Below are 27,867 nucleotides of genomic sequence, written 5' to 3' on the forward strand. Positions count from 1 at the left end.
ATGGAGAAAATCCAAGATCAGAAGCACAACGGGGATTCAACATGGAAAAGTTCTCCATTGCTGTCTGAAAATGAGGAGAACAAGTAAGTGGCAGGGAATATGAGCAGTCTCCAGGAGCTGAAAGCAGGTCCTGCCAATTGCCCTGACGGAAAAGGGGAGCTCAGTTCTACAGCCACAGGAACTGAATTCTGCCAACACGAACACTCCTGGGAGCATGTTCTTCCCAAGAGCCTCCGAATGAGAATTGCGAACAACTAGAAGGCAGACAGATTGGATCTTGCTGGCTACTCCTATTCTTTTTTTTTTTCTTTTTAATTTTATTATGTTATGTTAATCACCATACATAACATCATTAGTTTTGGATGTAGTGTCTCATGATTCATTGTTTGCGTATAACACCCACTGCTCCATGCAGAACGTGCCCTCCTTAATACCCATCACCGGGCTGACCCATCCCCCCACCCCCCTCCCCTCTAGAACCCTCAGTTTGTTTTTCAGAGTCCATCGTCTCTCGTGGTTCGTCTCCCCCTCCGATTCCCCACCTTCATTTTTCCCTTCCTGCTATATTCTTTTTTTTTTTTTTTAACATATAATGTATTATTTGTTTCAGAGGTACAGGTCTGTGATTCCACGGTCTTACACAATTCACAGCGCTCACCACAGCACATACCCTCCCCAGTGTCTATCTCCCACCCCCACCACTCTTGCTGGTCACTCCTATTCTTAAGGATTCAACAGCAGACATCGATTTAAAAAACTCCTAGGGCGGAGTGGGGGGGGCGGAACTACAGATTCCTTGGAAATGTGAGCCTTAACCCTCTCGCATCCATGTGGCCGTCCCTGGGGAAAGGCGCTCTGATGCTACCAACACACCCAGAGTGTCTGGATTATGGATTCAAGTTTTGGATTAGAGAGTCTTGCACAGTCACTCATTATTGGATGTACTGGGACTGCCCCTCTTGATTCACACTCCTTGAGGGTTTGATTATAAAAAGTGACTTCACCATAGGCAAAGACTTGGGAAAGGACCACTAACATTTTTATGTTTTGGTTACAATTTTGCCATCGAGTAAACCTCTTACTCAGTAACAGCTTTCTGTCCAAACACTTTCACTCCTCCTATGAACGCTCTCCATTACTCACAGTCCCTCTTGCTCCTACTTTCCCAACATGATCTCTCCAATTGGGTTACTTCTTGCTTTTGTTTTTAGTTTTCTGTATAGCTGTGTTTTTTCCACTCTGCTTCTAGTTGCACAGGATAGGAAATAAGAGCTGTACATTTTACCAGAAACTGGTTTTTGCCTTTCGAATCCTTAATGAAAATTTGAAATCTGGTTCCAGATCACTTTGAGTAGTTTCTGCCAGTTATCAAAGAAAGAGAAGCTAAGCTCTTCATAGAGGAGAATGAATCTGCAACGTCCTAAAAAGAACAGGCTTTTCTGTGTCACTTTGACCTTAGATGTCACCATTGGGAAGAAATTCCCACCCTTGGACAGGAGCCGCCAAAGGAACCCACCATCTACCAGCAGGACTCCCTCTGCCCTCCAAGTGAGCTTGTTTTTTATCCCAGTTTCCTGATAGGTATTAACCCTGGTCCACTAATTCCAAACGCTCCCTCTGCAAATGGTTATTTCTCTAGTCTCCCACAGCTATTTCAAGAACAGGGCAAAACAAAGCTTTATTTCCCTTTTAAAGTCAAATGGGAATTGAACAACAGAAGCCATAAAATAAGAGCTAAAGCCCTTGAGATGATCAAGTTGGAAGGGCAGTGATGCATGTTTCCTCTGTTGACAAGACTGACATTATGGGTTTGAAAACTCTTTATGGCTGTTTCAGTCTGCATTCACCAAGAAGGAAGATGATTTCAAAATCCAGTTGAAAATTCAGCTATCAGAGGAGTCCCCCACCTGCCTTCCCTCCACACAGTATAATTTCCTTGGGCATGTTTTCCTATTGCAGAAGCTGGAAACAACCCCAATGTAGCAGCAGGGGTCTGAATAGAAGTTTCATATACAGGAAATCTACTTGATGAGTGTGACGGGTTGAATGGTATCCCAGCCAAAATGCTTATGTGGAAGTCCTAACCCCCAGGACCTCAGAAGGTTATCTTCTTTAAAAATAGGGTCATTGCAGATGTAATTAAACAAGATGAACACAAAATGGACTAGGGTGGGCCCCTAATCCCTATGACCAGTGGTCCTTCTAAAAAGGGAAAATTTGGGCACAGGGACACACACATAGAAAGAGGCCATGTGAAGACTGAAGTTTAGGCTACCACAGACAAGGGACTACCAGCAGCGAGGAGAAAGGCCTGGAACAGGTCTTTCCCTAGGACCTTCAGAGGGTGTGTGGTGCCGCTGACACCCTGGTTTGGAACTTCTGGCTTCCAGAACTGTGAGACAATAAATTCAGTTGTTCTAAACCACCCAGTCTGGGGCACATTGTTATGACAGTCCTAGGAAACTAATAGAGTGAAGACAGTGGTTCTCCCCTCCTCACTTTTGAGTGCCCTTGGCAAACAATACATCCTACTGCCCGTACACCCACTGCAACATTACGAGACATTTGAACAGGAGGAATGGGCAAGGCTGCACGAAGCCTTTGACCTAAGAGCAAACCAGAGATCTCCGGGAGCTGCCCAAATAGATCTCTGCATAGTCCAGAAATGACTCCTCATGACATCCCTTACCACCAGCATCTCACTGTAATGACTGAGTCTCGGAGCTGCTGCCCCATGCTTGCTTAGGATCTAACTTTCCTCCTCCTCATCCACATCGGATTCATGGATGGTTTTAGCATCAGATTTCAAGATGGATACAAATCAGCGTGTGTTATCATTCCGCCCTTAGCTTTGCGTGTACCATTCTCTGGGGTGCAAACCTGCAAGGGGATGTGTGGATGGCTCAGGGAGGGAAAGGTTCTTAGGCTTGTTTTGACGTCTCAGATTTCTCAGACTCCTGCCTGAATTTATTTCACCTCATTCTCCAGTTTCCAGTATGAAAGAGTAACAAATGTAGAAGTAAAAAAAAAAAAAAAAAAAAGAAAGTACCTTAATCAACATGCAAAAGGGATGCTTTGTAGTAACAAAAGATGCAAACTCTAATTTCATAAAGGAGGAGGGTAGTTTTAAAACATATGATAAAAATTGGGGTGCCCGGGTGGCTCAGTTGGTTAAGCATCTGCCTTTGGCTCAGGTCATGATGCTGGAGTCCCAGGATCGAGTCCCGTATCGGGGTCCCTGCTTAGTGGGGAATCTGCTTCTCCCTCTGCCCCTCAACCCACTTGTGCTCTCTCTCTTTTCAAATAAATAAATAAAATTTTTTAAAAAATTTTTAAATAAATAAAATGTATGATAATCACTAATACTTAGAATTAAGAAAGAAGTCAAAGATTTCTTTAAAACATGATTTGGCAGCTTCTTGCCAGCCCCAGTTTCTTCTGGAATTTTCTTCCTTGTACATTCTGTTATTTCTCAAGAGCCACCTAAGTTTCCACCCCAGGACCCTCTCCAAGGAGGCTCAGTCTGTGTCCCCCAGTCTTCCTCAGGTATGTCCAGTATCTTCACAGACAGCATCTTTTCCAGAAGCATGTTTACCACATCACTAATTGGCTGTAAGGCAATTTTGCCATCAAAGAAAAAAAAATCACAAAATATAAGAGTCATTCATTGAAAAGGACATATCGAAACATGAAACATGAACAACAAAGTTAAAAAGATTTTATTGTGAAACACAAAGTATTTGAACACAGTTAAAATGGGTGTAGATTCACGGCAATACTGTGCAAATGTGGATTGTACCTAAGCACATGTCTTCAGAGTCTTTCTCTCCTAGTGTTTTATATCCATATGCATGTTTTTCTTGTTGATGCATCTCCTTGCGCATCACACTTTTTCTTTTCTTACTAAAATTCCTTTCTTTGTTAAGAGAAGTATCAGCTTACAAATACTAGGGTGCATATTTGCAACAGAGCTTTGTATTGCACTGTGAAAGCCTTCTTCACTGTTCTTTGTTCTTGGCCTATTATCACGTGTCTGTTGATATACTTTCCAAAGTTCTATGGGAAATGCAGGTTAAAACTTCTGTGCCACCGTACAGACCGTTATGAGGGCTAAGATTTATATAACACAAAATGGGTGTAACTGCACCAATAGAGAAATGAAACCAAACTGCCAGCCACTTGATGGAACCAACAAAGTGTCAAACCAACTGTCAACCAGCTCTTCTCAATGTCTTATTGCACAGTTGCCTTATGCCAGTTAGTTATGGGGCAAAAATGTTTGCAGCAAAGATGCTTATGGGGAAACCACCAAGAAACTTCATTAGGACCACCCTGAGGTGGTCATGGGGACAACATAAAGAGAATACGTGGACACATCAGAGAAACACCTTTCTCCTCCATTACTCCTCCATTACAGCAAAACCAACTCAAAGAACATACCCTTCTGGGAGAGGGTCACAAGCATCATCTTTTTAGATGACAGACAGTATATTATAATTTCACAACTATCTCAGTGATCTCTGGCCAGAATACTTGTGTTTGTCATACACACACACAGACACACACACAATGTGATCTGTGGGAAATGGGAGTAATCTTGCAAAATGTAAGACTCTCCTCTTGACTCAGACCTTAGCTAAAAATATTTCACTAGGAAGGAGTTTTCTTACCAGCTGGATGTGGTTGATTAAAGAATTTGTCTGGAACAGGTTAGCTATTCCCACCTATGTGTGATTTTACCTTGTCATTTAGGAATTTCTGAATATACAAAGGCCCCTAGAGAGACTCAAGCAGTGAGTATAAATGTGTATGTAAAAATCCAGAAAAATACAGTGCTGTGTTTTTACTTGCTTTATGATTCATCAAGGCAAACTGAAAGAGTTAATGCCCCCCTAAAAGAGAACAATTTAACTCTGGTCTCACAAGTAGGATCAGGGCCAATAAACTGTAACAAAGCATTATATTTAGGACACACATATAACTCCACTCAAGGGTAACATAATCTACACATGATTCATAGAGCTAGTTCCAATCAATTCTCCTCCTGTGAATACATGGGGCTAATAGATCTACTGTGGCCTTTACATTCCCATCCACATTTTGATGCATTTGTTCACTAGAAAGCACAAATTATTAATCAGAAGTGTCTCTTTCATGCTTCTATTATTTGTACCCAGAGCCATCTGGAAGGCAAAACAAGAGGAATAAAATTCAGAGGTCAAATCATATCCGGTTTGCCATATAAAATTAAGAGCTAAGATGGAAAGTTTAAAAAAAAAAAAAAGCAACATAAAACTTTTCTCTATCCGCTTCTAGGACCCTGTTTTGGTTTCAACTTTATGACTGCCTGTTGCTAGCATATCATATGAAATTAGCTATCAGGCATTTGAAGGTGAAGAGCTGATTTTACAGCTCATTGATGTTCTAAGGGATGCACTGCATTTAATTAAGATAGTTCTTTACATAGGATTTAAAAACATTTATAATGCTTCCCAGACTATCAACAGGTGAAGTTAACCAAGTAAGTGGGAAAACAAATTTGCCTCCAGATAATAATGAACCAGCCCCAAATTTATATACTGTTTCCACCTACATACACACACACATAAAAATTCTTCTGCTTAAAAAAATGATAGGGTAGATAGAAAAATTACATAGATAAAGGAAAGTAGTATTTTTTAAAAGATTTTATTTATTCATTTTGAGAGAGAGAGAGAGAGAGAGAGAAGGCACAAGCAAGTGGGAGTGCGGGTAGGACAGAGGGAGAGAGAGAATCCCGAGCCCACCACACTGAGCGCAGAGCCTGACTGAATCCCACCGCCGCGAGATCGTGACCTGAGGCAAAATCAGGAGTCCAGCACTTAACCGACTGAGCCACCCAGGCGCCCCAGGGAGAGTAGTATTTTGAAAACACAGCAAGCGTCCAATTAAAGCTGATTTAAAATGTACCATCAAATGGATTGAATCACAGAGAAGAGATTACCAACTAGGAATGGAGTCTGTGCCGTCCAGGAGGTAGAATGTGGGAGTGCGGGTCAGGTGACTTTTTGACTTAATGTGACACCTCTTTACTGCCAGGTGACCTTCTGTGCACATGCTTTGGGCCCTAGGTCACCACTAGTGGGAAAGCACCCATCTGACAATCTAGAACAATAACATTTACCTTATACCTCTTAGCTTTCATATGGAAGAATTTTGAGACTATACCACAAATGAAAATATAAATAGAGAAGTTTACTATGACTCTCCACAAAGTAAGGAAAAAAAAAAAAGCAAGTAGAGAAGTCCCACCTAATGACGGGAAGTAATAATGATACCTTGACATACTGAGATTTACAATCTCTTATCTGAGCTCCTTTGCACCGGATGTGTTTCAGAATTCAGAAATGTTAGGAATTTGGAACTATAATTGAGTTATGTACTCATATCATATATTATATAATATCTCCATTGCATTATGGGTAGTATTCCATAATTAAACACACTCATATTTCTGCAACTAAATGTATGTTTGTACTAAATGAAATAAATAAAAATTATCAATATCAGGTCATGCCATGTTTTGCTGCCAAGGGAGTTATAAAATAACTTTCAGTTTTTAGAAATGTTTTTTAAATTTTAGAGTTATGGCTAAGAGCTTATACACCTATATTATCCTTTTCAATGCAGCATCACCCACAAATTTCATGAGCATCTGTAAAGACGCACTAAAGTTGGTAAAATAGGTAATAGCATCCCTATATGACAATGTGGAACTAGGGGTTTAAAGGTGAAATGAGGCACACCTGGACGGCTCAGCTGGTTAGGCATCTGACTCTGGATTTTGGCTCAGGTCATGATCTCAGGGTCATGAAATCCAGACCCAAGTTGGGCTCCACATTCAGCATGGAGTCTGCTTGGGATTCTCTCTCTCTCCCTCTGCCCCCACCATAAATGATAAATTAATAAACAAACAAACAAATAAATGTGAAATGATTGACCCAATATCTTACAGCTGGTTCTTGGAAAAGTGGGAACCAAGCATTAGTTTACAGAAATGCTCAAATACCAGGAAAGCATAATGAAGTATCACCCCAGCACTCTCCTCAAGGTCCACACTCTTGAAGGAAGAGGTAATGACCCCATCACCTGGCCCACTGCCACTTCCATTAATAGCTATCATCATGGTGATCCAATTTCCAGCCTTATAGTAAATTCCATGTGTCCTAGTCCATGTGCAGAGAGATTTTTTAGATACTTCTCTAAGTAAAAGTAATTGCTTCTATTCTCTTTTACAAAGTGCCAAAAGGTTTTTCTTTTTTATAACTTCCAAGTAGAAGAGCATGGAAAGCAGATTTCTCTTATTTGTGCACAGAGTTCCAAGCTCCTACTGAGAGGAAGGAAAAGGACATATAAAATGACAAGAGTGAAACAAAACCTACGAGAATGATTATCAAAAGAGCACTCCTGGGGCGCCTGGGTGGCTCAGTCAGTTAAGCGTCTGCCTTCAGCTCAGGTCATGACCCCCAGGTCCTGGGATCGAGCCCCGCGTCGGGCTCCCTGCTCCGCGGGGAGTCTGCTTCTCTTGCTCCCTTTGCCTCTTCCCCCCGACTGTGCGCGCGCTCTCTCTGTCTCTCTCTCAAATAAACAAAATCTTAAAAAAAAAAACTTATTCTGTTTTCCTATTTCAAATCTGAAAAACAGATCTGTAGAATTTGGAGTTGTATAAGATTTTGTTCACCTTTTTCTATCATGTTTGCAAATGTAACTCATGCATACCTCAGTTGTGCAAAGAGAGTAGAGTTCTGTCCTTCTGGCTCTTGCTAATCTTCCTTTTGACTTCTTACTTTTTCTGGTGGGAAAAATAACTTCTTGTTTTATGTCATTCAAAACTTAGTCTGTTCCTACCATTTAAAAATCCCTTTATATTTTTTTTTCTGGTGTGTTCATCATTTATTTTGTTTAAGTTTTCATTTAAATTCCAATTAGTTAAATACAGTGTTACATTAGTTTCAGGTGTATAATATAATGATTCCTTACTCCATTCATCACCCGGTGCTCATCACAAGTATGCTCCTTAATGCCCATCACCTATTTAATCCACCCCCTACCCACCTCTCCTCTGGTAATCATCACTTTGTTCTCTATAGTTAAGAGTCTGTTTCTTTTTTTTTTTTGATTAAGATTTTATTTCTTTATTTGAGAGAGAGCAAGAGCAAGAGAGATCACAGAGAGAGAGGGAGAGGGAGAAGCAGACTCTCCACTGAGCAAAGAGCCCAATGCGGGGATTGATCCCAGGACCCAGAGATCATGACCTGAGCTGAAAGCAGACACTCAGCTGACTGAGCCACCCAGGTGCCCCAAGACTCTGTTTTTTGGTTTGCCTTTTTTTTCCTTTTGCTTATTTGTTTGGTTTCTTAAATCCCACATATGAGTGAAATCATATGGTATTTGTCTTTCTCTGACTGACTTATTTTGCTTAGCATTATACTCTCTAGTTCCATCTATGTCATTGCAAATGGCAAAATTTCATTTTTTATGGCTGAGTAATATTCCATTGTGTGTGTGTGTGTGTGTGTGTGTGTGTGTGTGTGTGTATCTCATCTCTTCTTTATCCATTCATCAGTCGATGGACATTTGGGCTATTTCCATAATTTGGCTATTGTATACAATGCTGCTATAAACACTGGGGTGCTTTTATCCCTTTAAATTAGTGTTTTTGTATTCTTTGGGTAAACACCTAGGAGTGTGATTGCTGGTTCATAGTGTAGTTCTATTTTTAACTAAAAATCCCTTTAAATATTATTACTCTCTTAAGAAAGAACTATTTTCAGACACTCAATTTGCTCAGTCTTCTTTCTGCTTCCCTTACCAGCTGAACTTCCTAGATGGTGACCGGGTGCACTGAGGGAAAATGTGGCCTCTTGCAAACATGCAGTGGAAGGAAAAGTTGGTGCCTCTGGTCTCCACGAAATCTCCTGCCCACTAGGTTGGGAGGCATCTATAGTCTCTGATGCTAACTAAGGACCATTACTAGTGAGCCTGGCATCCCTTCTTTCAGCTCAGAGAAAGCATGCGGGGAGTCTGAGCTTTGGCATCAGCCCACCAGGTTACAGCATCCGATATTTACTCCAATTCAAGATACTCCTCCCAAAACTGCATTTAATTTACCTTTCAAAGGGATCAAGAATATGTTTTAAGCTACAATATCTTTAGGTCAAAATAAAACTGTCAGAGTTAATCTCTTCCTATGCCCTCAGATACATCCCTCAGATACATCTTAATGCTGGAGATCCTTCCTCTTCCACAGTAGGGGATTTTCATTAGTCAGACCCAAAATAGAGTTGTGTAGAGTTGGATTATGTCACTTGGTTTCTCTAAGGTCAGATGTCATAACCCCATGCTTTCTAAAGGGCTTGCTGTGTACTTGCTCAGCAACTAAAGGGGCTGGTAAACCCAGTGTTTCTGAAGCTGTGTACTCAGACTCCTAACTGCTATTGACAGAAGGATTAGGTTTATAAAGAAGACCAACCAGGTCTTTTATCGATTAGCACTGGGGGGAACTTGGAAGTCTTCCATGTCGGGCACTGTTTGGACTTGCCTAAAATGCAGACAGACACTGGGCCCCTTCCTACTCTGAAGCTCCCTCATGAATATAATGGGGAACCTCAGGCCTTCCCCTTTCTTGTGAGCAGTAGAGCCTGCAGCTGGAAAGCTCTTTGTGTGCCTTGTCATGCCAATAAAGTTACTGAAGTGAGGGTGACAGGTTAGAAATATATCAGGAACAATGAAGGGAATGCTGTCCCCTCCCTTCTGATCCTTTGAAAGGTTTGATCTTTCGGTGCCACATGGAGAACTTTAACTCTTCTATCTCTTAGTTTGGCAGGACAAGGGAAAAGTTAAAGAGATTACAACTTTAATAGAAGAGATTTTTGTTCAAAGAGGAGACTCCAAGGTAGATTCAACCTTCCCCTGAACCCACTACTCATTGTTTCACACTCCTTGAACCAGTGGCAGGATTAACCAATATACAGAACTGGGCAAAGGCTGACTTCCATGGAGAAATAAAGGTTCCAAACACCCTATGATCACTGAAACTAGGTCAGAGACTCCTGAGTCCCTCACCACCTCTCTTCCACCTTCAAACCTTCTATGGAATCCCATTTATTCCCCAACGGCCTGCTGTAATATGCCCTCTTCTAGGAAGTCTTCATTTATCTCAATCCGTCCCTCTCCTCTCTGCTTGAAAATTCATAACCCCTTCTGGGCTTTTCTCCATTCCCAACATCACCTTAATTCATCTTATCACATTGCATTACAATGAGTTGTTTGCACTGTGTTCATTTCCAGGAGATTGGGAACTCCTTATGCACCTCTCTATTCCCAGGACCTAGGTTATATCTGGTACGGAGCACGTGCTCAATAATTATTGGTTGAATAAACGAATTAATGGTACTAGGGGCAGCAACTGCAGATGAAATCCAGGAATTATGATTGTCATATGTTTTAGGGAAGAACGGTCCCTCCTTTAGCCTCAGAAGATTATGACTGGTGTAAGGCTATAATCTTCCAACTACTCTTTCCCAGTGATTGAACTAGGAGGAGGCACATATCTCTTTCCTGTCCATGAAACATAAGAGAAGCCTCTGGAAGACTTCTAGGAAGGCATCTGATTTCCTGACAGAGAGGATGAAGACATGTAATGTTCTCCTTTCTACTCCTGGTCTTCAGCATCTTTCTATTCCCAGTGCCTACTTTAGTATTGGCACATGGCAGCTTCTCAGTAAATATTTGTTGAATGAATGAATGACTGCTAGAAGCAACAATTGCACTACTTTGTCCAGGCACTACCTTGAATGTGGATGTGGTGGCTGGCGCTGCAGGAGCCATCCTACCACCATGAAGGAAAGGCTGAACATTCTAGATACATATTGGGCTGCTGACCTGACATCCAGTCTCTGTCCTTTTGCTTTGTGGGGAAAGCAAACCCCCATTGGTTTAAATCGCCATTAGTCAGGTTGTTTTGTTACTTGCAGCCAAAAACATCCTAACCAATACAGGGATCATATTCTTTTCATTGTTGCCTCCTTACCACCTACTGTGTTCAGTCACACCTTTCCTACACGTGCATCTCCATAGTATTGAGAGACTTCATAGTCCCATGGAGAAGAAAGCTTGAGATTTTCTAGGTCTACAAATTTCGATCTTAAGTCTTTCGATATGACCTAGTTGTTCACAGAGCTATCTGAGGACTGCAAATAAAAGTTTTTAATGCAAAGGGTTATGTGTTACCCTGGAGGTTTCGATAAACTGTTCTGAGAGCACCACACACACACACACACACACACACACACACACACACACACACGATTACTACTAATATTGAGCAATCTCACATGTGTTGTACTCTCTATTTTCAGCAACAGGGAAATCCCCACCCCCTTGATCTCTTGCCACTTTCTGTTTCCTTCTGATAGTGGAGAATAAACTCTCTTGTTTTCATTCGGTCTCTGTCACTGGCAAATTTTAGAAGTAATATCACCGGGGCAATAACAAATAAGTGAAATAAAGTCTTCACTGTTCTATTTCCTCATAGATGAGCTTTATAAATTCAGGACCAAAAAAACATATTAGTTCTATTCCAGTTGACTCTACAAGAGCAGATCTAAGTGATTATGTGAATAGCTTGTTTACTCTTGAAAATTTATTCACTGACTTTCCTACAACTTTTCTCTCTTTCTTTCCCACAACAACGCTCCCTCCTTAATCCCACCACAAAACAATATTGTAGATGGGACTCTTCCAACACTGTGACAGAGATCAATAACCTGATGGATGAGTTTCCTTTTCACTTTCATTTTTGTCCACTGTGGTCTAACTGAGACTACATCTACTCAGTAGGTATCTTGTTTTCCCACTTCTTTAAATAAAATACTTGTGATGAATGTATGTACATACTGGGACCACATGCATTAAAGAGGTAAACCGTGATGCTACTCCCCAGTTTTTTATTAGCACAGATAGGTTCTCTCACATTACTCTTTCATTCATATTTCTTGGGGACAGGTCATTTTACAGGTCTCCAAGAGGTTACAGTAAAGCAGCTATGATTACAAATTTCACTTTTAGTACCACATGCCTTCTTGACATGGAATTAACTTGACCCTCTCTGATAAAATGTTTAACTTTTATGAGGAAGCATTTATGGTCACTATACAAGATTCATTTTCTAAAGATGAAGGATGGTAGAGGAAATCCTGAAGCAAAGTGTTATACATTAACATTTATAGTATGACAATGTTTACATTTTTGTATTTTGCATGAATGGGTTATTGACTGCTCATAAATTACTGTGGGAGATTATTACCAGAAACCAGACATTACATGATCACTGCCTCACCAAAAATTTAAAATCTTCTCAAGTCTGATAAATAGTGGCAGAGTTGTTCCTCAAAAAGAAAATATTTTTTTTAAATGCAATGAAATGCAATGAACCATTAAGAAGGGTTCTGAAGTGATAAGTAAGAGGGGGAAAAAATTCTCAAGTGTATGTGCCTGAACTTCTCAGGATGTGGAAAGAAAGGAGAGAACAAGAGAACAAGGTAGGAAACCAGAGATCCTGGATGCTTGGGTCTGCCGTGCCATATGGGCTCCCTGGACAAAAGCCATCTGGAGTGGAACAGATTGTTTCACGATGTTAAAGCTGCCAGATCACAGGATTTCTGGGATTTCTCTCTATTCCCTGGGGCAGGCTAGAAATTTAATTCTAAGCATATCCTAGTAATGGGATATAAACTGTGTGTCCTTAACCAAGGAAGGCAGAGGGTCTCATCTTTATCCATCCAATCTTGATTAGAACTCTAGAAATGTAACTCTCTGTGGAGGGAGAAATTTAAGGGTCAAAACTTTGAGAAACATGTTATATTATCCCTGGAGGATATATAATGGACAGAGCAAATCAAAAGTCTTGAGACATACCTGATTTGAAAGAAATCTAGTTTTAGCTAGTATTTCTCATACTTACTTGATTTACAGAACCTTTTTTGGTTTGCATTTGGGGAAAAATTGCTGTAGAGTGACGGACAATAAAAGCTCTTTTCTAGTACTGCCTCCACAGGCTTCCAGACCCATCACTCAGATGTGGGCAAATGTCAGACAAATACTCTTGCTGTTCTTTGGAAAGACCAGAATGCACATATTCTGATTGCGAAGTTCAGTATCTTTTTCAATGTCAGTTGAATGTGGTTTTTAATAGGACCCATGCTTCTGAAGTTAGGTTTTGTTCAGGGAAAATATTTTCTTAGTAAATACGGATTTAGGCAACATAGACTCCAGATAGGCTACAGAAAGTGCCCTCATGTTGGAAGACTGGAATTGACATAGCCTAAGCTTGACCCCTCCGCCCAAGTCCCAAACCTGAGCCACTAACCCAAAATCTGGGACATATATGACATCAAACCAGTGAATTTTCAAGTCATGGGGGTGGAGTGGCCCCTAAAGGAAGTAAACATATTCAAATAACCATAACCTAGGGAAGGAACAATTCTTACACAAAGAAAGAGGAGGAAGACCTAGTTAAAGAAGAACATTTTCCTTCTTCTTGACCTGTATGAGGTTGGGTGTGGACTCCAGTGAGAGAAACACAAACATGCTATGTGGGGCAAGGGGACACTGTCTCCCTTTTAAGAAAGAGAAGTAGGTCCTGCAAAGTGGTTGTTGACAGAGTCTAGGAAGAAAGGTGTCCAGGTGGGTATCGCTGTGATGGATGGGGTGATAGATGTTGAAAGCAATTCTGTCTGCAGTCCTGGCCTCTGGGATTTAATTCATTTCCCATATTCCCAAGCCCTCAAAAGTTACAGCCTGGTGTCAACTTCCACTGGGGGATTGCAGGAAGGGTCTGTGTACACTTTCAGGATAAAGTAGGATAGAGAAAACAACAGAGAAGGAAGCTGGTCACAAAATGGGGGGAGAGCAGAACAGTGGTCAGGAGCCAGACGACTGGATTAGACAAGAGACAGCCAGAAGAGATATGTGGAAATTAAAGACTGTTCAACAGAATGGGGCCTCAGATGATGTGATGGAAACCCTGGAGCGATGAATGGGGAACATTTGGGATACACATTCAATACAAGACATCACTCATATATTTCTTTGACAAATAAGGAAACAGCAATGGTTCTAAAGAAAATATCATCTTGATAGAAATGTCTAGTATTTTTCTTCTTGGCAAGGATGACAATATGAACGGTAGCGGGTATTTGCGAATGTGTTGTGGGAATTTCAAAGAAGGGATTAATAGCAAGAAAAATATGAATGTGTAATATGCAGTATTTTAACCCCATATATACCTGGAGATAACTGCATTTGTTATTTCATATTGATAAGTTATCATAACCTTGTTTTTCGGAGTCACTTTCAAGTCAAAGTATGTGACATACTTTGTGACCAATCCTCTCAACTTCGGGGTCCTCTATGCCTTCTCATTAACAGAGTATTAAATAAGCAAGCGTTTTTTAAAAACAAAAATGAAGGACATTCTCCAGTAATTCCAGAGATTTGCTTGCTCTTCTTTACTAAAGAAGGCATTCTAGAACTTAAGGCCCAGAAGATCCTTACCTCTGACAGAAAAGCATTCTCTTGTCCAAACACAAACCTACTCTGGATTCTCTGCTTTTAAAAGTTACATTATAATTTAACTGTCCTGTGTAAAGAAGAGTAGTGAAATAACTGACAAAGTTAACTGACTCATTAAAAAAAAAAAAAAAAGGCAAGTAACTCTAAATACAGTTTAAACTTAGCTGGAGCCAAGGCAGACCAAGCTGCTTTGATGGTAGTGTTAAAATTTAGGACACCATGAATATTAATTCCAAGTTTGCGACTCACTGGGGAGTTCTGTCGACAAATTTGCTTAAATGCAGAGGCTAAAACACCTTTTTAAAATGTCAAACGTGTGTAGGATATAAAGGAAAAGAGCAAGGTAAATGCAATTAGCAAAAATAGAAAATTGGGTAAAGTGAAATTTTGGCATTTGTATGTTGACCTCACATAGAGATAAGTAGGGTCTGTGTGTCAACTGTGACTCACAGCTGTGAGTCAACTGAGCATAGGACTTAGGGTCTAAGCCTTGCCTTACAGGGTTGTGATCTAGAAGCTTCCATGAGAGACACATGTGTGTCAGCTTCATGTATTGGCGGCCTCAGGCTTGCCAGCAAGGGACCGGTGAATAGCCATTGTGTCCTATATTTCGAAAACTGTACATAGGGCATTATTTTTGAAGCCTTCTAACCATACAGTTTTTAACCTAGAATTGGTTATTTACATCTTAAGTAGTAACAAGTAGCACTTCAAAATAGCATTTTAAAGATACATAATGAGTATATTCAAAGTAGTATTTAAGAGACATAATGATCAAATTACATTGATTCTATGGCATGCCTGTGAGGCTCTCTATAGGTTTTTCTACTTTTCCTGACTTAAAATGTTTCTTGTGCCTTTGTACCCCAATTTTTCAGGGTGGTCCTTAAACGACAAAACAGGTCACTCTGAGGAAAAATGGTGGTAAAAAACTAGATTTAATTTTGGGATTTGGGAGAGGTTTTAAGGAGGTCTGGGGAAAACAGGGTTCTCTTGGCACTACTTTGGAGTCACCACAGGGTGACAAGAAGTTCGTTCAGTGGCTACAAAGAAACCTATAAAAGCAGCCCAAACTAAAGGCTATGGGGAAGGGCATTTGTCAGTATGTCTCAAAAGATTTTAAAATGTACATTCCACTCTAGGAGCTTATCATCATAACTAAACAATGAGAAGTTACAAAAAGATGGAACAAGGAGGTTCACTGTACCACTGTTAATAATCATAAATGTTGGGAGCAACCAAACGTCCAGCAATAGGGGATTGAGAAAATACGTTGGAGTATATTCAGAAAATAAAATAATCTGCCAGTCATTAAAGATAATGTTAGATAAATGTCTTATCAACAATAAAGAGCTGTTTGTAATATATTGTTAAGAGAAAATGCAGGTTACACAACAAAACATATAGCACAACGCACTTTTCGTTTACACACATGTGGATGGAAAAGTGGAATTACATGCATCAAGGTGGGAAAGCGGCTAACCTTAAAAGGGTGGAAGAATGGATACTTTTCATTTCTATTTGTCTTTTCAGACTTTTCCATAATAAGCGTATACTATTTTTACAATAATAAGGGGCAAACATTTTTAAACAGCAAAAATAAATAAATAAGCACCTGATGAATTTTCTTTTAATGCAGAAGATGTATTTGTGGTTAATACTTTGAAAAATTAACTATACTGGCATTTTTGCTTTGCCACAATGATGAAGGGATCTGCTGGCATTTGAAAGGACAGGTCAGTATGCTGGACATGAGGCATGTCAAGGAAGAACTGTCCCACCAACTGATGTTTCTTGATGAGTGCCTCGCCACATGGTAGTAATACATACATTGGACATGATACTGTGGTATTGTGCATAGATCCCTTTTTCTTTTCACAGTTTTCATTAATGCTATTACATATAAAATTTATCTGGAAATGAGGAAGTCAATGACTTCCCTCCCATATAGATCCCTTTGGAGAAACCTGTGTAAATGATCCGAATTGAAGAAACTAGAGAAACCCAAATATGGAAATAGAGAGTTTATTCAAAAAACATTTAACTCCATTTCCTCCAGGCACAGTGCTGGGTGCCCTAGAGGGTAGAAAGATGCATAACATATGGCTCTTGCTCTTAAAAAGCACATGGCTTCTATTCAAAAGACAAAAAAAAAAAATCAGGTAAAAGAAGCGAATGTCGTAAATGAGATGTGTGTGCTGATGAGAGAGAGGGGGAGAGAGGGAAGGAGAGGGAGGGTGCGAGGGAAGGAAAAAGGCAGGGAGTGGGGGATGGAGGTGGAGGGGGGAGGGAGGTATGGAGGGGGGCGAGAGAAACACAGAGAGAGGGAGAGGGAGGGAGGGAGGGCGCGCGCGCGAGAGAGAGAGACACCTCAAATCCTTTCCAAAATCCCAGAATTAATTCAATGCCCAGACAATCTCTGGATTTTGAAATGTTCATTAAAGGACTGGCATATAGAGGTACCCACTGAGTGGTGCTGGTACTTACCCATCGGTCCATCCACGTATTCATTCAATCAACAAAAATATACTAAAGCACATGTGTGCCAACTCTGGGAATACAAATAAGAGGAAGACCAATCTCTACCCTCTCCATGGGGACAGATGGGTAAACCAGTTAAGTGCACTAAGGATTATAAACCCCACAAAGAGAAGAAGAGATGAGAATGAAGAAATAGAGAGCTGTGTGGGCACAAAGGAAGGAGGAAGACTCGGACGGTCAGAAAAAGCGTCATGGAAGAAGTAATCCTCCAAAGAAGGGTAGGCAGAAGATGTAGGGAAGCTAACGGGAACTCTTTGGGTTCTCCCCCAGGATGGCCGCAGTCATGATTCTATTGACTCCAAGTGACTGAGACCCAATCTGACCCAGTTTAGGAGAAGATGGGAAGGTGCTGGCTCAAGGGCCTGAAGGGCAAGAGTGTGGCTGGAGATGCCTGGAGCCAGGGGCACAGGCTAATCAGACTCTCAGGTCTTCCTCTCTCTGTAGGTCTGCTTCTCTCTCTCCTACCACAGCCCAGTTTTCCTCACAGAACAGAGACACGGCTGATGCAACTACGGGCTCACATCTCCCAGCTTTTCTTCAAGAGAAAAAAGTTCTCTACCACCCAGGTCTAGTTACTGAAACTTTAGGGGAGTTTCTGATTGGTTTCTTGAGTCACGTACTGAGGACATGTCACTGTGGCCATGGCAGTGACTTCCATGATTAGCCCAGCTTGGCCAGGAGCCTACCTTTTGACCAAACACTATGTACAGGCAAGTGGGATCATGTAAAAGCATGAATTCCCCATTTGGTCTATATAGGGTAGAGAAAACAGCTCCCCCAAAGAAAGGGGGTGCTATTCCGAGAAGGCAGGAGGAACACAAAATAAGAAATATCCACCATGCCAGGACTCCCCCAGGCCATTCCTAGTTCCCAACCACTGACAGACTCTCTTGTTCCGGGGTTCATATTACAGCAGCAAAGCTGAAGGTACAAATGTTGCTGCGTGAGCCGACTTCTAACTGGATTTAGGTGGTACAGGTCCCTTTAGCTGGCTCTGAGTCAGCCAGCTAGACCAGCACTGGGCTCTGGCAAAGAGCAAAACTGCAGACAGAGAAGGAATGTTGAACTTCTGCCAGGGGTAAACACCCAGAATGCCCATATTGTCAAGGCCACAGTCAAGGCCACTGACTGTCGCTGCCCCTGAAGAGGATGGGCTAGAAGGCTGCAAGGCTGCAATGAACGCTCATGTTCACCGAGCAATTAAGAATCTTGTGGGGCTGGAGATGAAGGCGGGGCTGTGAAAGAGGGAGTGTTGGAGGGGATGGGACTTGGAACGGGCAGCAGAGTTCCAGTGGCAGATATTCACCCCCTGGTCCCATCGTACTCAAGCAGAAGGGAGGCTTTCTCCACATCCCTTCTGGCACCATCTCTCACGATCTCTCATCCACCCTTCCCCACTTTATGGTTTCTCTTGCTCATTCATAACTACCCTTCCCACTACATATTTTCCTTATTTCCCTTGTTTATCTCTGTGTCCCCCTACTAGACTGTAACCTCCACGAGGACAGGGATTTTTGCCTGTTGCTTACATCTGAGTTCCCTAAAACAGTGCCTGTCACATGATAGGTACTAAGGATACTGGAAAACTATTTGTTAAAGGACCGAATTCCCAAGAATTCAAAAGAGAGGTTGCCACCTATTGAGGAGAGAATTGTTTCCCCACTCCTTACTTTCTATGGGTAGGAAGCTACCTGGCATCCCATTCCTGGGCTCACCTCTCAATTCCTTCCTCCCCTGGGAAGGTGGAGTGTTGTACTCAGGGATGCGAGGGAGACAAAGAACAAAGCCTCAGTCATCCTCAGGAAGGGTCTGCCTGCAGGAAGCATGCCTTCTGCTTCGCACCTACCCATGCATGTTCTGTGGGGCAGGCTGGGCTCCAGCACTGCAGGCGCTGGGAGCAGAGGCATTTCCACCCCATTTCTGTAGATAGAGGTTCTAGTTCTGCGATCAGCTTTCTCAGTAGTAAAGGTGATGCTTTGATCCCACACTTGCCTAACTTGTCTGTCTTATTTCTCTATTAGTTCAAAACTATTTATTGGTCCCTGTCGAGTTCTAGCACCACCTAAAAAGGACATCATCAGTACAAATGATCTTGTTACAAAGTAGCATATGGCACCACCTGAATTATGCCCTGTCACAGGTCAGATTCCCTGGAAACAGACCTTAAGACTCAGATTTGCAGGCAAGAGGGACAGTTCTCAGCAGCAACTACCTGTGAGGGAGGGAGAGGAGAGGGACTGGCAGGGGGAGAGGTTGAACTGTGATGTGGTAGCAGCCGGCCAAGGCTGCTGGGCTATTTCCCTCTTCCTCTCCTTGGCCAGTCACTGCATACAGGCAGCCTCAGGCACAAGCATGCATGACCTTGGTCAACGGCAATTCCCTGCAAAAGACTGCCTGGGAGTCATCAGCAGCACATTCTAGGCCCTTGAAGGGGGATCTGTGTGAGCACCACAGAATCCATCCACACACCATCCCCCTGTAGCAAATGAGCTATAATGCAGAGGAGGGAGTGAGGTTGGTAAGGGAATGTTTTGAGGTTAGGCCTGGAAAGGGGAGTTGAGTGACAGAGAAGACAACATCCAAGTGACATCACATGCACTCAAATTCAAGCGGGTCAAGGGGAATGCTTGTTAAAGGGACTGGGCTTAAGAAGAGTAGAGAAGTCTGGAGTACCTTCTGTGCGGCATCATCCAAAGAGCGGTTGCTTTGTTCATGGGGTTAAGCAGCAGGAATTCATACTCTCACTTGCAATGCTCTCCAGGCTAGGATGGAAGCAGGGAACAATGGGTTCTGTTTTTCCAAATTTCTGGAAAAGTAAAAGAAATCTGCAGGTTTGTGAGTGACCCCAAGAGGTGATTCCAGGCTCCCATAACACCCTGGGCCTGCCTCGATTGCTGTATGTATGCTCTGAGCTGATACAGACGAAAGACTTTAAAGGGACACATCTGATCCCCTCCTGTGTTTAAGCACTGGAACCCGTTGGCAGGATTGGTTGAAAAATGTCTGCACTTCTTTGCTCAGTAGGGAACCTGTGCCAGGTTTTTTTCTCCCCAACTCACCTAGCTCTACGTAACCCCATCTCAGTTGTGCACACTAGCATGGGCTCAGCATTCAAAAGAAATTAGAGCAGATCCAAGAAAAGTCAAGCTGGGGAAAATACAAGATTTAATGAAATTCACAATCTTGCCCGAGGACTATCTTCTGTCTGATCGTTGGGAGCTATTACATGAATTATTATAAGCTTTACACTGGAATGGCCAAGGCCATTCTGTGAGAAGTTCAAGGATTTTGATGCTTCTCAGTAGATTGTCAGAGCATGTACTTGTGCCAGAAGCACACATAGGAAGGGGATCCAGTGATACAGCAGCGTATTTGTGGTTAAGCCTGGCCACTGTGATATGTCACAAAAGTTGTCCTGTGCACATTATGCACAGATAACTTTGAGTGAAAAACAAAAGCTCTATTCAAACAAAAGAATGTTTAGGCTCAAATGAAATGAAAGGGAAATTATTAACCAAGAAGTGTACACTATCAAAACAAGACAATTAGGTGCATTAATTGAAAAAAAAAGTTTGAGTCTACAAGTAGTTCAACATAAAATAACTCTTGAAATCTACAAGGCAATTTCAATTTGAAATGGATATCTGAGATTTTTCTGCTCCACTAATCTAAATTTTTAAAACACAGTAAAAGTCCCCAAGGAAATATGAAATAGGATCAAAAATTGTATCAGTTAAATTTGGCTCGTTAAAAAAAATCAGTGTATAATCATTAATCAATGACCTTTAAAGTTTAAAATTTGACAATTCTTTATTGCCCTTTTGTAATCTGATGTCTAGCCAATTTATGGTATGTACAGAATGTATTATAATACCAGAATACTATATTCAAGTCTTAAGTAAGTATCTAATCCATTCACTCATATCCTCTAGCAGTGTTTAAATGTTCACAGAAGGGGCACCTGTGTGGCTCAGATAGTTAAGCGTCTGCCTTCGGCTCAGGTCATGATCCCAGGGTCCTGGGATCAAGCCCCGCATCGGGCTCCCTGCTCTGCAGGAGGCCTGCTTCTCCCTCTCCCACTCCCCCTGCTTGTGTTCCCTCTCTCGCTGTGTCTCTCTCTGTCAAATAAATAAATAAAATCTTTAAAGTAAAATAAAATAAAATAAATGTTCATGGAATTTCTAAGAAAAAGAATAATCTCCTTTTTTTTAGAGAGAGTGAATGCATGTGCTCAGGAGTTGGGGGAGGGGCAGAAGGAGAGGAGAGAGAAACTCTTAAACAGACTCTATGTCAAGCACAGAGCCCCACACGGGTCTTGATCTCAGGACCCTGAGATCATGACTGGGGCTGAAATCAAGAGTTGGACACTTACCTGACTGAGCCACCCAGGCACCCCCTAAAGAATAATCTTAATAGAAATTTATACTCTTAGATCTTAAGGGTACTTCAGGTAAATAGGGGCACCTGGGTGGCTCAGCCAGTTAAGAGGTTAACTCTTGATTTCCACTCAGGTCATGATCTCGGGGTCCTGGGATCTAGCCCCACATCAGGCTCCCCATTGGGCGTGGAGTCTGTTTAAAATTCTTTCTCTCCTTCTCCCTCTCCCTCTGACCCTTCCCCAGCTCATGCTCTCTCTCTCTCTAAAAGAAATAAATCTTTTCTTTAAAAAAAAAAAGGGGGGGTACTTCAGGTAAATAAAGATTAAATTTTGTTTGAACAGCTGCAAACTCTAGTTAAATGATGTATCAAGAGTATTCAACAAAGTCTGGATGAAGATGTATAAATGCAATGATAAATTAGGGGTCCTGACTTCCATATCACTTCTCAAAACAGTAAACTTTTCTTAAACAGTAGAGTTTGAAGATTAATTCAAAATATCACTCATTTGATTTTATGATTCCATTTCTGGTAATACTGTCTAAGAAACTAATTCTAAAAATAGAAAACGCTCTGTGCACAAAGATTTGACCCATTATTATTTATAGTTGAAAGTTTTAAAATAACTGAAATGTCCAGTGACATTGGGAACATGATCTTGAGTATATTAGTTCAATGGAATTATATGTGGCCCTTTTTGCATATCAGAGTCACATAACTGGGACATACTCTGACCCAGTGTGAAGATCACTGCAACTGGATCATTTCTTCAGGGATGTCTAAAAATGTCAAAGACAGTACAGTGTATCTTTTCTATTTTGAGAGAGCAAAAAGTGATCTTTTGATAGCTATAACCACTTCTCTCTCCTGTAATTTATTCTTACATGTTAGTTCTGAAAGTATGATCAAATAAGTCTACACATTTAAAAGAACGCCTGGATATTTTGCCAAATGTCAATGTATTATAGAGTCGACTCTCTGGTTGACCAGAGAAAGGGGCATACAGCAGAAAATAGACCATAAATTCCCTGTTCTCAAATTGTTTATGCTCTTGTTAAGCTAGCACACTAGAAAAAATTTTGAAAACATCATTTAAGCCTACTTTAGAATATAGTATAAATGAAGTGCATAAACACTGAGAGGCTTTGGCATAAAGGGGCTAATCAAAGTCAGGTGGTGCTAATCAAGGCCAGCACACCGGAGCTAGGCACTGGTCAGGACCCACACAGAGCTTGCTGCAGTGTTCTTGCAAAGTTTTAAGGGGTATGAACAATGTACAGTCACTGATCCAGTCAGTGGCATATTTGGTCTCTTCATAATCTGCTTCCTATATAAGCTGTTACTGAATGGAAAACAAATGCAAACGCATCAAGTCTGTGAACAGATGGTGCTTCTGTATGATGAAGAAAAAATGAGGGTGAGAGAGACAGCAAGTTTAGAAAAGATGGCTCTCTCTCCTGCCCCCCCATTGTCTGCTGGTTTCCTCCTCGCTCTCCTCCTGTTAGCCCCAGCTCTCTCTTCAGCTCCTCCCACCTTTGTGAGGATGAAAGATGTTACAGGTTAGAGAGATAGAAGATAATGCTTAATCCTAAATCCCCTTTATGCATTTTAGTTGAGCCCTTGTCTACCAAAGTAAAATACAAAGGCTAAGGCAGCTGTAAAATGGCAGCGAGGCCATGCACAAAGAGCACAGGGCATATGGTGACCTTCCTTTTTCCGAGATGGGCTGAGCCTCCGTTGTCATGTTAGGGGGTTGTTCTTAAATATCATTTGGAGGCTATTGTTTGTCTGAGGCCCAGAAAAATGTGACCGTCTTGCTGAGCTGGAGGGAAAAAGAATCTAAAAAGGATTTATGGAAATGCCTGGAAATTTTGCCAAAATGTCAGCGTACTAATTGTCTGCTGAATTACATCTGAGGCGGCTCCATCTCTGTGTATGGGTTTGAAAGTGTATGTGTACTTTCTTATTGTCCTTTGGTTCTTTTTGCCTTGTTCTGGATCAAGGTTCTATAGTATTACAGTAAGAGTGTTGCAGCATGTGTTAGAACAGAACATTACATTATACTGGCAGGGACCACACTAATCAGATTTTCCAGAGTTGTTCTTATTTCTGTGTGTCTATTTAGTACTCTCCGACTTGTCAGATCGTGTTTGTCCAGGTTTTTAATTCCAAAGATAAATCACTACTGGCCCCTTGTTTATTATGAAACATGTACACAGGAGGCATGAATAAATATGGAAGGAAGGAAAGAAGATAGTGAATGAATGAATGAATGAAAGTGCTATGCTAGGAGGTGTCAGGATGCTTAGACTTTAGTTCTAACTTTACCACTAACTATTTGTGTGGCACCTGACCAAGAAAAGTAACCTTCTAAGTCTTTGGTTTCTTTATCTAGAAAATGTCTGACATACCTCATTTATTTCTGAGATCCACCCAGACCCCAAAAACCTATATTCTAATAAAAGATGGCTTCATGCATCATTTTTAAGCCCTTTTTCTTGGTTCCTGGTCTGATGACTTAACTGTGACTAATCAGATTTACTGGTCCTCAGCCAAACATAGGCAATGATATTTAAGTTTCTCTATCCTAAGGTAGGTGGCAAGCCCAGGACTGGTAATCACTAAAAGAACAACCTATCATGGGAGGAAAATATGCAAAAACAAGATCATTTAGGCCTACTGTGTTTCTTTAAGGAGAAAATAGGTATAAGCTTTAGGGCAGAGGGGATATCAAAGTGTAGACGCAAAACTTAAAGGAAACTTAGTCAAGAATTTTAATAGATGATTTAAGAATAATAGACTAAGTGAATCGAAAGACATAAAAGTGAAATATGAGCAATCTGGGGTTTGTGTGGGACTGTTCCATAATGAAGACAAGACATCTGAACTTATAGCCAAGGAAAGAATGCCTTGTAGTTAGCTGCATGCACTCAAAATGTGGTCCAAGTTATAAAAGAAGACATGAAGAGTATTTTTGAAAATCATTTTTATTCTAATATTTAATGCTGCTGGAAAGAATGTTGTAATCGAATGCAGTAGTTAAGTAAAAGCTGATAGAGATTTAAGAAATGCATTCCTTCGGAGTCCAGGGGCTCTAAGGGGCCCTCCAAGCTGGAGCAAGGTGAGAAATCCTAGGCAAAAGAGCTAGCAACTTCTCCCTCAACACCCCTTCCCCCCATCAGGCTGAAGGAGGATTCCTGAGGATGAGGAGGAGGAAAAGGAAAGAGGGGATGAACTCTATGTTTATGCATGTTTGGGAGTTCATCTCCCAGGGAGACCCCACAATACTAGTATACGTGCACAGAATACCGACATTGAACAAGCAGCGTACGCTATTTGCTACATTAGCAACAGAATTAACTTTTTAGTTAACATTGCATTTTTATTCATTGCTTTTTATTGATCAAACGGGGACATAAAGGGATTTTTTTTTTAGAATAGATAATTTTTTTAAAGAAAGAGAATGATGGGTGCCTGGTTGGCTCAGTCTGTTAAGTATCTGCCTTCAGCTCAGGTCGTGATCCCAGAGTCCTGGGATTGAGTCCCACATTGGGCTCCCTGCTCTGCGGGGAGCCTGCTTTTCCCTCTGCCTCTCTCTCTCTGTCTCTCATGAATAAATAAAATCTTTAAAAAAAAAGAGAGAGAGAGAGAATGATGGACTAAGTGCTGGTGACACAGAGCTACCCGATCGGTCAGAGATGGCAAGGCGGAGGAGACACTGAAGCCACTTCAGAGACAGAAGGGAGTACAGGGAATCATCATGGTGAACATAGAAAGCATTCCCGTCAAGAGCAGCATAGACAAGTCCACCACTACACGGCATGCCAAACTCATGCACAACTTCATATTGAAGGCCTGGAGTGCCATGCGTGAACTCAACCCCCAGAAGGACCTCACCTTCCTTCAAATTAGCTCCAAGAAAAATGAAATTATGGTTGCACCAGATTAAGACTATTCCCTGATTGTGATTCAGAATCTAACTGAATCCACTCTCTTGGCTCCTTGCGTCATTCCTTTATTTAATACCCCCAAGAATAATAATGTTAATAATGTCAACCAACTAGCAGGTGGACATCACCTTAGAGTCTATTTAGACCAATCCGGTGACCAAAGTCATCAAAGTCACCCCTCTGCTGGCCAATCACCCTTGAGTTCTTGGGAGGGACTTCTCACCTCTAGATTTTGGAGCAAGAGCTTTGAGCAGCCCACACCCTGCTTCCTTCTGACTTTCAATTCACTTTGTCATCCTTGGAAGCGGCTGTTTTTCTTTAAAAACAACTGAAATGCTAAAAAAAAATAATAATAATGAATTTAAAAAATAAAAGAGAATGAGAAAGAAAGGAGAAGGAAGGAAAGAGAGGAGGAAGGAGGAGGTGGAGGAAGAAGGGAAGAAAATCTGCTGCAACCCGTCTGTACCCCAAGTAAAAGGTCTTTGTGTTGTCCAAGTCTAGGCTCAGAATACGGTTTCTTGCTAAACTCTTAGCCTATGGCCCTGGTCAGGAATAGAAACTGCTGACCATCAGGATATAACTCTGAACTTGTCTCCAGCATCTACTGAAGTTCCCAGGGCAGCATTCAGGGATAAAAAAAAAAAAAACAACTGAAGTTTTTGCATTGCCCTGAAGCAAGGAGAGGAAACAGTGAGCGGCTCTCCACTTCCCACTACCTGCCTCCTGTGAGCCCTCTCCTTGCTTAGGAACATTCAATTAAGAGTGAAAATCTTTTTTAAAACATAGGCTAGCCACATTAGACTTTGTATAATTTAACTAACTCTGCCATTGATCTAAGTATCTATTCCATCTAAAATAATAACAAAAATATCTATCATATATTGAGAACTTACCACGTGCTAGGTAGTGTTCTAAGCACTTTTCATGTATTAACTTCTTTGGTCCTCACAGCAACCCTGTTGGGAAGTTACCAAATACGAATCCCGTTTGGCAGATGAAAAAATTGAAGCAAGTGAGGTAACGTGGCTTTGCTCAAGTCAGGTGACCAGGGTCAACTACCGTCATCTGGCTACAGTATCTGTTTTCTTAATCCTGATATAGTGTGATGTTAAAAGCTTTTTGTGGGAATTAAGCCCCCTTAGTTTTGCTTATCTTCTTTCTTGTTAAACCATGCATAATGCTTTGCTTTTATTTCTTCAATGAAATCTGGAATCAGAATCAGGTAATATACATATCTATCTATCTATCTATGTGTATGTATGTATATTGAAACAGAGTAGTTCAAAGAAATTCAAGTCTGAGAAAGCTTTGGAAGCATATTTTGTTCATTTTAGAAGATTTTCAGCAAAAATGCCAGTGTTTTTAATCTCTACTCCCATATGTTTAAAATAAAAGGCTTTTTATTAGAGCAAGTCATTGAACTAAGATGAAATTTTAAAAAGAAAGAAAGAAAGAAAGAAAGAAAGAAAGAAAGAAAGAAAGAAAGAAAGAAAGAAAGAAAGAAAGAAAGAAAAAGAAAGGAAGGAAGGAAGAAAAGGAAGAAAGGAAAGGAAAAAAAAAAAAAAAAGACTCTTGCAAATGACCCAGAGCCATTGTCTTCCAAGAAAATGATGAATAGGACTACAAATATAAACGGTTTTAAAAATCTAAGAAATGTTTGTGTTTGGATTTAGTTTGGATTTTTTTTACATGTACCTCTAATCAACAAGGATGGTCACTCTTAACATTTTGGAGCATTTCCTCCAATAAGCATGAATACTTCTACCCACAACCATATTGCTTACATCATTTAACTCTTAGATTATGAGTAGGTTGTTTTTTGGTTTGGGGTTTTTTTGTGGAGGATTTTTGTGCCTTAGAAATAGTCCTCATAGCCTTGAGGAAAGTAATGGTATTAATGTGTTAAAAGAAAGTACTCATGGCACCAAAAAAAAAAAAACCAACAAAAAGAAGTTAGTTTTGATTCCAATGCAAATCCACTTTTAATAGCTTTTAGGTTTTACCATGTCTCATCCACAGAATGGACGTCTGGAGCACCAGAATAGCTTGCCAGGCGAACAGCTAGATTCTAGTTATTAAAACAAAGATCCAATCAAATGAGAGTTTTGAGATCATGAAAATGAAGAAAAGAAATTAACAATCGGAAATGTCTACATTTTAAACTTTAACCCAATGTTTTGACCCTGTGGTCAAAGATACAGTTTCATTTGATCATTTCCTGAGTTTCTTGAATGGATTTGGTACAATACAGCCACTACTAGAACATAGCTCAATGAGCTTATTTAAAACATATTAAGACACTTGCTGAATTGGAATAATAAAAAAAAAAGAGGCCCATACAATCCAAAATCTCCCTATGGAATGCCTAATGCATGAGGAGTTTATA

At 40.9% G+C, this 27,867-nt stretch overlaps 1 pseudogene; it reads left to right on the forward strand.

The window, feature by feature from the left end:
* On the forward strand, window positions 1-27,560 carry LOC112807891 (dynein light chain roadblock-type 1-like; annotated as a pseudogene).
* Window positions 27,561-27,867: the final 307 nt, after the last annotated feature.

Source organism: Callorhinus ursinus, unplaced genomic scaffold, assembly GCF_003265705.2.
Source record: "Callorhinus ursinus isolate GAN/ISIS: 27379988/994484 unplaced genomic scaffold, GSC_fseal_2.0 scaffold2, whole genome shotgun sequence".
NCBI classification, from domain to species: domain Eukaryota; kingdom Metazoa; phylum Chordata; class Mammalia; order Carnivora; family Otariidae; genus Callorhinus; species Callorhinus ursinus.